General features: G+C 39.3%; 1 long non-coding RNA gene and 1 other non-coding gene across 3 annotated transcripts; both read right to left on the bottom strand.

Annotated features, from left to right (window-relative positions):
• Window positions 1–192: 192 nt before the first annotated feature.
• trnat-cgu (transfer RNA threonine (anticodon CGU)) lies at window positions 193–264 on the bottom strand. Its single transcript has one exon. It is a non-coding gene; the product is annotated as a tRNA-Thr (tRNA).
• Window positions 265–2,603: 2,339 nt separating this feature from the next.
• On the bottom strand, window positions 2,604–14,614 carry LOC143517103 (uncharacterized). Of its 2 annotated transcripts, none has more exons than XR_013131847.1 (4): window positions 14,404–14,614; window positions 12,837–13,051; window positions 5,453–5,794; window positions 2,604–4,851 (listed from the first exon to the last, which is right to left on the bottom strand). It is a non-coding gene; the product is annotated as an uncharacterized LOC143517103 (long non-coding RNA). The 2 variants fall into 2 exon arrangements; XR_013131846.1 differs by having other exon boundaries at window positions 5,453–5,567.
• Window positions 14,615–14,756: the final 142 nt, after the last annotated feature.

Raw genomic sequence — 14,756 nt, 5'->3', positions numbered from 1 at the left:
TTCTTTCTGGTAATGGGACCAGAGGAATCATATGACATTTCATAGAGAAATGGATCCTCTTACCTAGGAAATATCAGCGAACTACAGGTTATCTGCCAAACTTTGCCTTAATCGGGGTGTTTTTAATTTGGAGATGTAACTTGTCCTTTATTTTAATGGGAGAAGGAGTAATCCCTGTCTGTTGCTTCTAAAAGGCACGGACGGGGTTCGAACCCGCGATCTTCGGTTTACGAGACCGACGCCTTACCACTTGGCCACCGCGCCTGCGCCGAAAATTGCGTTGAGAAGCGCTGTTCGAGTGCTAAAACACGACTAATTAGCGAAAATAACCAGAAAGCTAGCCATCTAATTAGCTAGTTAATATTAGTAATCTAGTCTATGAGATAATACCGGAGTTCGCAATCGTTTGCAGACGACTGTTGCATTAGTTTCAATCAGTGCCACCCAGTGAATCAGTTTAAGTTAATTCATGCCAATTCAAAACTTGTACGGCTCTGGCTGACAAGAAACTGGTTTTGGTCACATCCTACTCTGCAGTAGATGACAGGCATGTTATGTTTGAGACGTCCACCAGGGGACGCTGTGGAGTCGTAACGTTTCAGTGGGTTTGTGCTCAAACCACCTCGGTGGTAGGAGAGTAAAGCTTCGTTTTTTTTACATTTCTGGTAAAGGTTGCACTGCTTGCAGACTTCAGCTACACAACAGCAGGGTAGCTGATGAAAACTATTCTGTAAGCCCACATAAATAATCAACCTGAAACTTTTGTTGAAAATTCTTTTGTGACGGATGATGTAAATTAGCTGTGAAGGCCAAATCACAGCTGTGAAGATGTTATTCGCGATAACAGACTGTCTCCTGCTCTATTCTTAAAAATATTTCAAGGAAAATTAAAATTTAATGTAGTCGATAATAGTAATAGACTAATAATATTCAATATAATAATTCTATACAAAATTAAATAGGTCCATAAAGGCCAGATACATGCGGAATGCTTTCCCTGTTGAGATATGTAGGCCTATAGCTACATGAAAATCTTTAATTTACGTTAGATACATACTACATTCTAATTCAGCTGCAAAATTACATTTATCTGAAGTTTATTTTATTTCAACAGACCAACGATCCACAAAGTCAAACTAACAAAATGGTTGTAAACTAAATTATATAAAACCTTTATTCTGAAATCTTTAAAGTTTTATTCATTCGAATCCCTTATAGTTGTTTATTTACTTGAAATTCTAATCAAGGCCAACTACTTTCTCTTTGTTATGTCTTACTGTAGCTATTAATAATTCTTTCTGTCAACAGGCTACAATGACTGCTTCTATATTATTTCTTGGTCCTATATCTAAAGATATTATGAATGTGCATATTACCCCTGTGAGGTGTATGTTATAAACTATATGTTTTTGCCCTTTTGCATGAGCTCAAGATAAATAAATAAGTGCTCTGAGAAGCACAGATGGCATGGTCAGACGCAGTGCTTATATCTCCGGGTCCTTTAATCTCCCCTAGTTCTGAGTGTCTTCTTTCATGGCAGACTCAGGCCTCAGTCTTACAGCCTGAAGGGCAGAATAAACAAGCACCTCTGGGAGAGTGGGAGACAGCTATGGGTGGGGTGGTGGGGGTGGTGGTGCTGGGGGGGTCAGTTGGGGGTGGGGGACCTGCTGCATAAAGATGGGTAGAGGAGAACAAGAGAAGCTGAGCTTTGGAGCTGAACCGGGAGCTGTGAAAGCACAGAGACAGAATGTAAGAGAGCCGGGTGCCCCCACCCCCAAACTGTTCCCTAATCAGTGGAGGTAAATGGTGAATGTGTGATTTTGTCACATTTGGAGGTGCTGTGATAAACCCCACACGACACTCATCTGCATGTGCATGCAGACTTCTGATGCATGCGTCCGAGAGGGGACAGGACAGAACATGATGCTTGGGCTACAAACTCGGTTTGAAATAGTGAATTTGATATTCATAGTTGTTTCGTGTGAATTACTAATCGAGCTGGTTCACGATACAATATGCATGAGCTCACACAGGCTCTACCTTCACCAGAGCTGCAGAGAGAGTTGTCTGCCTTGTGGCTATTCATTTGATAACACATCCTAGGGTTACTTCAAAGGCTTCCCTAAATGCGTGCAGCTCATTACCATCGGGAAAGAGAGAAAGACATCAGTGCCAAACTACTCACACTTACTTTTCTGATTATATAAGTTTCTCAGAGACAGTGCATGGCAGTGGTACCTGATATATATGTGTACAAATGAGTTTAAATAAAGAATAAAATAAAGAATAGAAAAAAAAAAAACAGAAGTAATTAGTTCCCATGAGGAAAGCTACAAATAAAATGCCACGGGCAGACTGTAGAGCTTCTCAAAATATTTTTGAGTTTGAAAAGAAATTCTAAATACAATGAAAAATTTTGTTTAAAAGAAATGTCAAATGTATTTATTTATTTATTTAGAGCATTAGTTCAAATGTAAATGCAGCCATATTTAACCAGACTATATGTTGTATGTTCACGCTTTTCAAAGGCAGAGAAACAAGTGACGCATACCCACTGTACCCAGCCACCACAGGCTAGCCTTTGACATGCTGGCTTTGTAATGTTATGCAAGATTGATTTGGTGCAGTGTACATCTTTGCTCCTCATTGATTTCAAATCAATGGTGAATCACGACCTTAAAACCATTTCCTAATCCCTGACATCCTCTTAATGAGCTAGTTTTATTCATATGATACTCAGCCTTCTAATGCCCACTCTTATACTTATAATATACAGGATCTGAAAATGTGACTTGTCCATTGCGTTGTGCAGTGTGCGGACTGAAAAAAGCAACTCTCAGCATTTCACTGAAGGGAAAAATGACAGACAAAAAATGAGACAGTGAGATAGTGACTTTCAAAGGAACATAGATGGCATGATTAAAAAGCCAACATGTTTAACACGAAAAATCAGTGGCAGTGAGCTGAGAGATAGAGAGATAGAGCCATTGCGATATTTTGAAACGCCTCTTGTATTTTTGACTGTGGTAACAGTTTGTTTAGTCTGCAGTTTTCATTTGCGATTCGTTAAGAATGAGATATGCGTGTGGCTATGACATTCACCTTGAGCTATGATATTTTCTTGATATTACCTCGAAACTAGATCTTTTTTTCCCCGACACACCCACATCCCTTCAGGATATTTCATGCTTTTTCTACCAATAAGACACACCTTTGGTGTCATTTCACATTACAGTTCTCCGGTTTGATAACTTGTTAGCTAGGTGTGATTCTACCAGGTCACCACTTCCCTCTAGTCAGTTATGCTTCCTAGTGTCTAAGGTCTAGAATTCCCCTTTATAACAATAACATGGAGAATACAGCTATCAGAGCTTTGTCAAAACTCTTCTTGTCATATCTAATTTACCATCTTAATCTTAAGATATAGGTTGGGAAATCTTTTTTGTTATTGTTGTTTACATATGTAATTAATAATAGAGTAAGAGTATTTATTTTAAATGTATCTATTTTAATGTATTTGTAGAATTTGTACAAGAAAGCAAAACAATAAACACTTGGGCTATATTTCCCTATACATACATCATGATATTCCAAAAATAACAAGCCATATAATATTTAAAAAATTCAAGACTCATAAAATACATGTAGTCCAACTAACAGTATGTGACGTCCCCTAGTTCCAGGATGAAATGGCAAGTAGTACATGTCTGGTGCAGCTTTGTATTTGATAGCAGCAGAAGAATTTAATTAAACCTAAAACACTTCTGAAAAGCATTGTTATATTTTTGTTATGGTTTTTTAAAATCAGTTTATAAATTGCCAAGTTATTAAATAATATTTTCTTGATGAAACAGTGGCAGCCAGCAAGTTCTGCTGATTTCATTTTCATGCGGCTGGTATATAGTGTATATGTATCACTGTTATCTTGACCAGTATGTGATCCAAAGATCCAGTTCAGGCCTCTCATGCTCATAGTGGTAGAAGGTGGATGGGGAATTTGAAAGTAAGATTTAACTGGTGTATAGCATAAATGTTCTAAATATATGTAAACACAAATTGCAATGTGTTTTTAAAATGAGGATTCACAAGTTCACCTAAACTTAAACTTGAAAATGCATTGTAATGCATCGAAAATACTTGTATTCACACTTTAATTTTCTTTATAAGGTGCATTGTAAGACTTCACTGAACAGTCCTTTAAGACATACAGATTCCGAAATTATGACGTCATTTGAGTAAACAGAACCTCTTGGATTTCAGCTTTTGACAAAGGCATCAATTGTGCGATTGAATGAATTTTCATTTAGACTTTTTGGCTTTTTCAAGACATTCTTACAAAAGTGCTTTGACATTTACTAATAGAATGTATCCTAGTCAATACAGCAGGTTAGAGCCAAATTAATCAAAACATTTGTACATATTGCAAATAAACAACAATTGTTGGTTACCAAAGTGCTCAGAAGTAGTTATTTCCCAATTTAGAATGAAAAACTTTAAGACATATAGATAGGCAGCTAATAAATTCATCTGAATTACTATAACATAGTATTTCCAAGTACACGCTGCTTAATGAATCCGTCATCACTGGCTGTTGTATTGTACCTTGTACACTTTCCCTCCTCTGGAAAGACATGACCCCCTCCCCTCCTCCTCAAACCTCAAGGTCCACACAGATGAGCCGGTGCTCTGATGTACCGTGGGGCCGCGGAGACGGCAGGCCAGCTGTTGTTTTGGTGCCTTACTTTCTTCTTTCAGCAGTCGCTCTGCAGTTTTCCGCACACGCCGCGTGCGGGATCCCAACCTCCAGCAGCTCTCTCCAGCGTGATCCTAAACGCGGCGGGACGAGGGGTCCTGCGAACAAGACAAAGTGTGTACGGCGAATTTGCTTTAAGTGCGGAGATGTCTACGCAAATGCTAGTGGCAGGCAACACTGGGGATGTTTTGAATGGAAAACCGGGCATTGTGGGAAGAGTCTGCTGCCTCTGACCCTGGCTTCTACCAGACAAGCAAGTGTGAAATCTGTATGAAAGGTAAGCAGCTGATAACATTGCTCAACAATGGCAACATCTTCTTCTCCCCCCTCTCCACATTTTTTATTCTACCATTCTCATCTGCCTCCGCCCAACGTCCTGCTGCTTTTTTTACTCTATATTCACGACACGAGGGTTTTTTTTTTTGCTTTTCTTTTAATACTTCTTTTCTTTTCATTAAGATGCAACCAAACATTTAAGAATAATTGGAGTAACAGGATTTGGCTTTGGCTAAAAGAGTCTCAGGAGAAGAACGCCTGTGTGTCCTCCCCGTTTGTCCTGCTCAGGATGGGCAGCACAGAACAGCACTCTTTCATTTTCAAAGCTCGTTTGATATTTGTAATCATCACCCCCCCCCCCCCCCCCCACTCCGAGTCTCATCTCACACTGTGATCAGATCCAGCTCTATGTCTAATGTTTACCTAGCAATTAGGAGCAAATCACTTGTGCCTGTGGGGTCTGTTGCCATAGTTACAATAGGGTTTCGAGGTCTATCATCTGGTCTTCGCTTCCACCAATCAGCTTGCAGAGCTGAAGCTGCAACATAAAGTAAAGATGCACATCTTTCAGCAACACAGTAGTAAGGAACAGAAACAGATTCATGAGAGTTAGAAAGTGTCCTACGGTGGCAAGAAGGCGACTGCGCCCAGTCATGGCGGACCACGGAAATCACAGCGGAGGAGACACCCAGCAGGAGAGGCAGGTGAGAGCATCATCCATTTTGAGACTTGGCATGGAGTACTCCATGAAGAACAGAGACTAGGCTAACAAGATTAGCATTAAGCGCCAACAATAAAAATGGGCAAAAGGTTGATAATTCGGTATGGATGCATGGATGGCGACCATAGTGGAGATTGGACGAGAGAACAAAAATAAATAAGCGTGGCTATACTCCTCAAAATTACTGTCAAAGGCTTCTCGAATCAATTTGCTTTTTGCAAACCGCGATCAAAGAACTCCAGCCGGGCTCTTGTTCAGTTTTGATACATTTTTTTCGCAATTTGTGTACATAAGGACCTGTCGAGAAAACTTAATTCGATTGGTCAGAGTTTGTCTATGCCTGTGTCTTTTGTGTTCATCTATGTGCAGGGCTGTATGTGTACAAAATTGGCCTAGATTAATCATAGCACTCTAAATCTCATTACTTGGAACATCTGAGAGAACGCCATCTTCAAACACCTCTTTGGAAAGGGACTTTAAATTCAGGCCTTCATCAGATCAAAGGCCTCAGATCTGGGATGAATTTTTGTTTTCGGTGGTTATGTTTGGGGAGAGTCGAGCGTGCTCAGTGAATAAGCGGCATGGTGAAGCATAGCAACCAGGGCTCCATGTTCGTGCCGCCCCCCTATCGAGTGGTCCAGGAGCCTGTCGATACAGAGATATGATGTCCGCAAGAAAAGAAGACCACCCCCCCCCCCAACCCCCCCACTCCCAAATAACAATCCAGGAGGGGAGCTGGAGTTGAAAGCACTGGAAGAGAAGGCATGATAGTGGGGAAGGGACCACCACCAGCTGAACCCAGTCGAGATTAAAGATGGCGACCGGGCATGCCGCAGACTGCGTAACACAGTGTGTTGAAAGACAATTGAAATAGACTTGTGCCCAACAGTGAGCTGACCCCTCATGAAGATGGTAGGTGCACAGTTTGTGTAATATTTCACCACCAGGCATAATGGCAGTAGCTTCTTCCCCTCCAAACTACAGTGTTTCTCAGTCTTTTCTCTCTGTTTTATTTGTGGCTTTATGTCTTGTTCTCATTGCGGTGGTTCTCCATCCTGTTACGGCCCTTTCTTCTAAAGTGAATCGATTGTTTAGACTGCTCGAAGCACATTACTGGCTCTACATTCAAATGGTGACATTCATGCTTTCATGCTTTTATATCTATACATTTGTTCAACTTTAACATAATATGAATCTCGCTGATATTGATCTGTGTCCAGCCACCGCTCTGTGTCACAAACACCACAGCTTGTATCTTCAAACAAACAAAATACAGAACGAAAATCCAAAATCTTTCCACAATTTCTTGCACATGGTAACATTAATCACTGGTCTCAGTATTAAGTAAACTCCAGGCAGCAAATCATTTAATCCTCTGTGCCTAATCTACTCCTGGGATTGTTAGTCACAATATATTCAGCTATGACAAAGGATATCAGCAGGACTCCAGAATACATTTTGACAGGCTTTTGGTGTCAAAAGCTCCTCCTCTCCCAAGACTCTCATATACTTAAAATGGCCACGTATCAATACGCCAAAGCCATGCTTCCTTTATGATGTCCCAATCATTGAAAGAAGCCCAAGTAGTCTTGGCCAAGCTCGGTGTTTCTTCCGTCTACAACTCCAAGTTCTGGTCTATTGTCTGTTTCAAAACTGTAGATCATTCATTTTTCTGAGCCTTAGGACTTTACATTTGTTATTTGCTATAAGATCGTTGATGGACCCGTTAATTGACTTCAACTTGTTTGAAGCAATATAACTTGTTTTGTGGATCAGGAGAACTGCATTCAGTTTTAACATCTAAAAGAGCTTTTGTCAACTGATCAGGCCCTTCAAAAGATAAGCCCATTTGAAGCGCAGCCTACGAGGAAGACTAAATCTGCACTGGCAGCTGTAACAAAAACCAACAGAGAAGAATTCTGAGAGAACACAATGTTTTGCTGCTGTCAGGGGAACTTTTATCATGACATCAGAATAAGTTCCTCACATTTTACTTCTTAGCTTTTATACCTGTGATGTAGATGATCTCAACTGAAAAAAAGATGAGAAAGTAAAACCAGGACAAAGAGTGACACAGATACCATAGTCATACCCACTTGGTCTTGAATTTACATTACCCATTTGTGTTGTGTTATATTGTTCATTATTGTAGATTCAGCACAACATATGTAACCTTTAAAACATTTCACTTCTAGTGTATCATGTTCAAAAAAGGATAATAGCATTTTTGTTTTATTAACTTTTGCCTAATTTTCAAAAAAGCTATTTATGCTGTTAATGCTTGTAACCGCCTAAAAATCAAACCAAAAGTCCTCAGCAGACTTTTAAATGTTCTGTTTAATCAGGTTTATAAAATATGGGTGTGTGTTACTCTTATCTGACAGCACCTGTTGCTGAAGCACCTTGAGACTGTAGCCAAATCATCAGCTTCCCCGCGCTGCTGTGGTCAGGGTCAAAAGAACACCTGCAGGACTCAGTGCTTTTCTTCACATTCTCATTCAGCTACCATGGCTGTCGTCACCTTTTTACTGAAAGCTCGAGCAGCATATTACTCTGTCACAGCGCCTGAAATGGTTCAGACCAAGCCGATGCACACAGGACTCGCTGACGTGCGGCTGGGAGATCGGAATGTCCTTTGTCTCCTTCCTTTTCTTTCTAGATGACAGACCTGTACGCCACTCTGGCCAGACGTACAGACCCAGACGCCATGACCGTATTACATGCTGATGAATTTGTTGAAATGTTCAAGTTCATTTTGCTGTTTGAATGTGCTAGTTGGAAAATTGTTCACAAATTAGTTTCCTTACAGAAAAACAAAGTTGGACAAAATTCAAAGATAAAAAATACTGTTAATTGTTTCAATTTGGGTAAAAAAAATTGGAGACCACTAAAATAATTTTTTTTTAAGACGATAATTTAACATAGGATCTAATTTAGTTCTTGCATCATGTAACAATAACATTTTAACAAGTTAATCATTTAAATTTTTTTATTCTTTCATATTTAATTATCTGTCAGATAGAGGCTGCCTGAAAAAATATACAAATACCAATTTTTACTGTAACCTTTTTTATGAAAATAATTGACTAGAAATTCAGACCACTTGACCGGGAGCTTGGAGAAGGTTTTTCTTTAAAAGACAATGATAATGTGTTTGGTAAATGTAATGCACTTTTTGTCAGTCAGGAGGCAGTGAAAATGAGAACTCCACAGTTCGTACAGGAGGCCTGTGGCTGCAACGGGGGCATTAATTCATCACGTCTGTTGTCATTCCTCTGGGGCTTCTGTACTGGGACCTCTGTGGGATCAGCCTTGTCTGCCCCACTCTCAGTCCTGGTAAAACTGGGCTGACAGCTGGCCTCAGACAATAGGCTACATGAGAGACCACTGTGGGTGCATGTGAGAGCAGAGACTTATCAAACTTAACACATGTGCAGCAAAAAAGAGCCTGAATGAAAAAGTACATTACAATATCAGTGTAGATGTGACTCCAGCCCAAATTAGTGAGCTCTCCATGTAGAACCACATCGAAATGCATAATGCACTAGTTAAAGTGTATTCATTGTCAGATTAACATGTTTATATTTTCATTGCTAAGAAAACATCCTTATGGAACCTATGAGTTTCTAATGCCTGTTTCATGGTGCTGTACCATGTTCTGACCACAAAGGGCAGTATTTGCATTTCTACTGGGACAAAAGTGTCGGTCACTATTTGTGTGTATAATTGATGGCCATAACCATCAAATACAACAATAACAAACTAAAATGGTTCAGAAATTACATGAATATATAACCCGAATATTATGGATTGCTATCATTTACATATTGGCTGCTACTTTTTACATTTGGGTTGTTTCAGATGAGCAGATAATCACCCACAAGACATTTATTGGCAGAACAAGGTCAAGATCACTTTTGTTTGTCAGGAATATCTAAGGATATGTCAGTGGCCATCTTAAGATATTTATACCAGTTTGTGTGAATTTCTGTATGCTGCTGTTGCTGGGAATATTTTAGAAAGTGTTTCATGGGCCGATTAATGTTCTTGGGACATTACCATCAACCAAAAAAATTGTCAGACTTTGTTAGTTATTTTTTTTTTGTTAAATCATCAGTCCTTGGCTCGTTGTCATTGACTCTTAAAAAAATCAATGCATATACAAAATAAATGTCATTGATTATTGTCATGTACATATGAGAAACTATTTCTACATGCTCTTTGAAATGTACAACTGCAAAGAAATCACTTCAAATGAGCAGGCCTTCATCTACATGCTTAAATCACAGAAATTCAGAGAATATTGCATAACATGGGAGATATGAATGAGAAAACATAATGGATAAAATTTACATTCTCATTTGCTAGATATTATTACAGGCAGGATGAAGAAACGTTAACTATAATTCCAAACTAAAGCCTGTAATTACAGTTTGAATGGTCCTGATCAGGTCCTTATCTACTTGCTTCTGCAGATACGGAAACTGTATATCAAGGATCCTCACTGATTCAAAGGACAAGAGGGCAATAGAACATGTTCTACACACAATGATGAACAATTGTGATGAATCACTTTTTAATGTTCAGCCAGCATTCAGTATTCTCATAATTTACTGTGTATGAAAACTTGACACAGTTGCTTGATACAGTTACTGCCTGTAGACTATGAACTGCAATCTGAGTTCCAAATCCTGCAACATGTTTCACTCCACAAACCCGGCCTGAACTGTGATTTGCGCAAGCACAATTAGATCAGATGATGAGGCAGTAAAAGGTCTTGTAATACTGCAAATTACATTGTAAATGATGGGATGACATCATAGGCAATTATATTTATGGGACTGTGATCATGCTACGTGTCACGTACTGCTTCTCTCTAATGAAGCATTTATGGAGTTGCCTGTCCATGAGTTCAAAAATCACTCCTGCTGATAAAGACCTGCCATAATGACACAGCTGTCTCATCAGTCAGATAAACCAAACCTCTGGAGTTTGTCATTTATATGTGAGCTCCTGTATGTTCCAGGTGCTCAATGATGATCATGTTAAAAAGTTTTGGCGTCTTGCTAATTGCCATTTTACATGGAGCTTTATGGTCAAGACATGTCTACTTATTTTGAATTAGTTCTTCAAATTCCAGATGTTCAGTTAAAATGAATAGGACACAATGAAATATGCACCAGTTAACACATTCCTAATTTTTACTGACAAGTCTTTTTTTTTGCTTTGTGTTACATGTACCAGGTATAATAATATCTGAATGTAACATTCCCTTGGGAGTGGGAAAAGGCTAATCAAAGACATTGCACAACAAGGGGGAAATGCACAGCAGATTAATATATACAGATCTATAATACTAATATTTATACCTTTATAACACTATATATAAATCCCTCTAGAACTAATAAATATACCTCTATTCACAAACTTCTATCAGGTCTATCAGCTGCCTTATAGAGAGACAGGTACATAAGCTAAAATTGCACCTGTCATGTAATTTGTCTAGACGTTATAAGGCCACTCAACAGGTAGCTGATTGGCAGCTACAGCTGCCACTCACAACCTCTGTCAGTCCTCTTGCAGAAAACTTGCCCTGAACAGCATGTATGTGGAGTGGAAGATCTAAAAGAGAACACCCTGAGATTCTCCCACGTAGCCAGTCCCTGGGATATTGTAAAACCAAATGACTTTCAAAGGACATTATTCTTGCTCAGCTTCTGCCCAGAACCGCTCTTTGTAATGGTTCCAGTGTTAAAGTTTAATTTGGTATTGAACAATTACCAAATACTTTCTCAATCTGCACAATCTCGCCAAACCCGTTGACTTTGTTCCAAATGCCTCTATTTTCTGCTCCCCTGTTTCCACTTGATTGTTTCCAAGTGGCTGTTTGGAGTCTGCGTGTGGAGGTAGTGTGCATTCGTGGCCATGTGTTGGCTCACAGTGGGGGGCCCAGTGATCAAAGCCAGCCCTCAGGAAGGACAAGGGTAGGGCTGAGTTTGCAGCTGCTGATGCCGTCTGATTTGAATGCTGGCCGAGTAGAGACCTTATGGTATTCAGAGGGCCATATATGGAATACCCTTTACTCTGGGGAGAGGGTTTAGACTCTACAAACTCTTTAGAGTCACATGCAAAGGTGTTTTTTGGGCTCATGGGACACATTTTACATTTTCAAGCAGAAAGTGTCCTGGTTAGATAGGACTGGTAGTAAACTTCCAGATGTAATTCTGTACCTGGAATTTGTGCCCTCTGTGACTGATAATGATTTCCATGAACTTCCATGGAATTTCTCTGTGGTCTTGTAGTTTGCAGTGCTATTGCTCTTGACATTGTAAGCAGTAACAGATAAAATACAGTGTCCATGTAAAGACATGCCTTGATGTATTAATCATTCTGGAACATCACTACAGGTGCCAACATAACTGACCTCAACAAACCTTTTGCTCATCAATATTCTTCCAATATCTTTGTCGGCCAATGCAGAAATGACTCTCCACAAACAGAGCATGCAGAGGCATTGCACTCTTCAGGAAGGCCAATGCATGAAAGTCTCATAATTAGCTATTAAATCAGGTGCATTAAAGCAAAGTAATGAAAGAACAGTGTGCAGCTGCCTTGCCCTGTACAGTCTACACACTCTCACAATGACTGCATTGTTCACAGCCCTGCTGACCTTGTAGGGGAAGGCAAAGACAAAATGCAAATATATACTCAGCCGTTGACCACGGAATTGATCTTGAGCTAAAACCATTTTTCACCAAGAAGCTTTGGCATTCCAGAGTGTGACTAAATATACTTTTGGTGTGGCTTACTAACGTTGTAAAATACCACTAAAATAGGTGTGTATTTTAGGTGTGTATCTTCATTACATATGTAACACTGCAATATAACTTGGGTTTCTAGCTACTGTAATGCAGTAAAATCATCACTGCTACACTTACGGTGTGAATGCTACTGATAAGTTTAGATATGCAATGCATTTACCATCAAAATAGGTTTGACTACATTTTCAGTGTGAAAACTACCAGATTGCAAATAATATATGTTTAGATATACAATGCACTTAGTATGAAAAGAGGTTTGACTCACCAGAATGTACAGTGTGTATGTAGCTTAAAATGCCATTTGTGTTTCAGATACGAATGGATAAAATAAACATCGGTAAATGGCAGGATTTGCTGTGGACAATCAGCCCTTTTCCTCTGAGAATGCAGAGGATGAGGATCCACTCTTTCCTGGCACTTGAGCTCCTTAATGATCTGGAGATGGTATCTTCTACCAGCGGACGCACAGTTGGTGAAGGCCTGCCAATGCAAGACAATAACATCATCTTCCCTCAGGTGAGGTGTTTAAGTTCAAATCCTGAACTTCTGAACTTCTGAAGCTTGGTGGTTGTTATGATGCCAAAGGAGAAACTGCTTTGATGTTTATTTAAATGTCATCACATTCTGGCTAGAGTATAAAGTGTTCATAGTCTAGAGTACTTTATAGAGGTACTTCAAAAGACAGGAGCATGAATGGATAATGTATAAGTGAAAATAAGCAGAGCTTTGTGACAAAATGTTTATATTTAATAGGACTTTGAGTTTTTTTTTATTTTTCTCACTCCTTTAGAAGAGACTGAGAAAGCAAGAGAGATTAATTATTGATGAACATGATCTGTAGTGTCGATAAGTCTTTGTAGGTTTGCATTTCTGAGTACCTGATATTTATGACTACCAGAAGGAAGGAGATCTGTGGCAGAAATATGATGATAGGAAAAGAAACTTTGTTTCAAAGTTTAGAATTGACATTGCAAAAATGAAGTGATTTAAGGTGTGTGCTGTGTAAGTGTAAAGAAAAGAAAGTATGAAAAATGTAGATTACACACACACACGCACATATACACGTAATATACATGTTTCCAGAGAAACGGGACGTCATTTCATACAGAGGTCTTCATTGGTCTCCCATTTCTGAGATGTTGTAACTGACTCCTTGACAATCTATTCTGTTTTGGAGTAGAACTGGGTGACAGCCAAAGCATGTAAATTGAGGCTAATTATTAAGAGAGTGTTTCTCTCACAGACAGCTGGTAATCTAATAGGCGAGGTAATCTAATAAAGTTATAATTTGAAGAAACACCACTGCATTCCATTGGTCTTTGATCTTTTTACTATAAAGTGAACTTGAAGATTTCTTGCCTGATTACTTTTATGTGTTGGACCATAACTTATGCAGGTCCAGAGCATACTAGAGAATAATCCTTCTCAAGGGCCACTCATTTATTTAAAGATCCTTAAAAGTAAAGTTTGAAAGGTTAAAGATTAACCTTTGCAGAAATCAATGGGCTTTTATGCAGATTTTGAACATGTGTACACATACACTAGACAGATGGCACATGCTTGATCAATATGGCATGACCTGGTGGAGTTTTGAACTCTGAACCTTACTCTCTGCTCAAAAGTGGTGACGTAAACTGTTAAAACGATTGTTATTTATTTATCTGTTCATTTCAGTTACAGTTATGAAACTTACTACAAAAATATTCAGTAGTTCACTGACAAATGGCTTTTACTTTTATCCGTGCAAAGAAGCAAATGGAGAACTATATCACTAAACACACTTCAACATTATTATCATCTTCAGAAGAAGGGGTAGTGATCCAGTATCTTACCTTCACATTAAGTGCGTGGAGGCTTATCCTACTGCTGCGGTGACTTTACACTGTGGTATGCCCACTGTTGGCATTAGGCTTTGACAGTCTTAATTACACGTCCTTGAAAACTGGTAAGCTTAAGCAGAACGTTATGGGCGCAGCTAAAAGAAATAGCCCGCATACAACTTAATGCAGCATACCTCCTCTAGCCTGGCGGTCTAGAGGTGTGTGCATGGCATGTTTGACGGCTGTACCACATTTAGATAACCATTCCGAACCGACGCCGGAGGAAGATTGTTTCCTTCTTAGCACTGTATCGATTAAATATCCTACATAGGACAAATATTTCAGGGCAACCGTGGTGTTTGAGA

This window comes from Brachyhypopomus gauderio, chromosome 6 (genome assembly GCF_052324685.1).
Source record: "Brachyhypopomus gauderio isolate BG-103 chromosome 6, BGAUD_0.2, whole genome shotgun sequence".
NCBI lineage: Eukaryota > Metazoa > Chordata > Actinopteri > Gymnotiformes > Hypopomidae > Brachyhypopomus > Brachyhypopomus gauderio.
The sequence above is the reverse complement of the archived record's forward strand: the minus strand, read 5'-3'. Positions and strand labels throughout refer to the sequence as shown.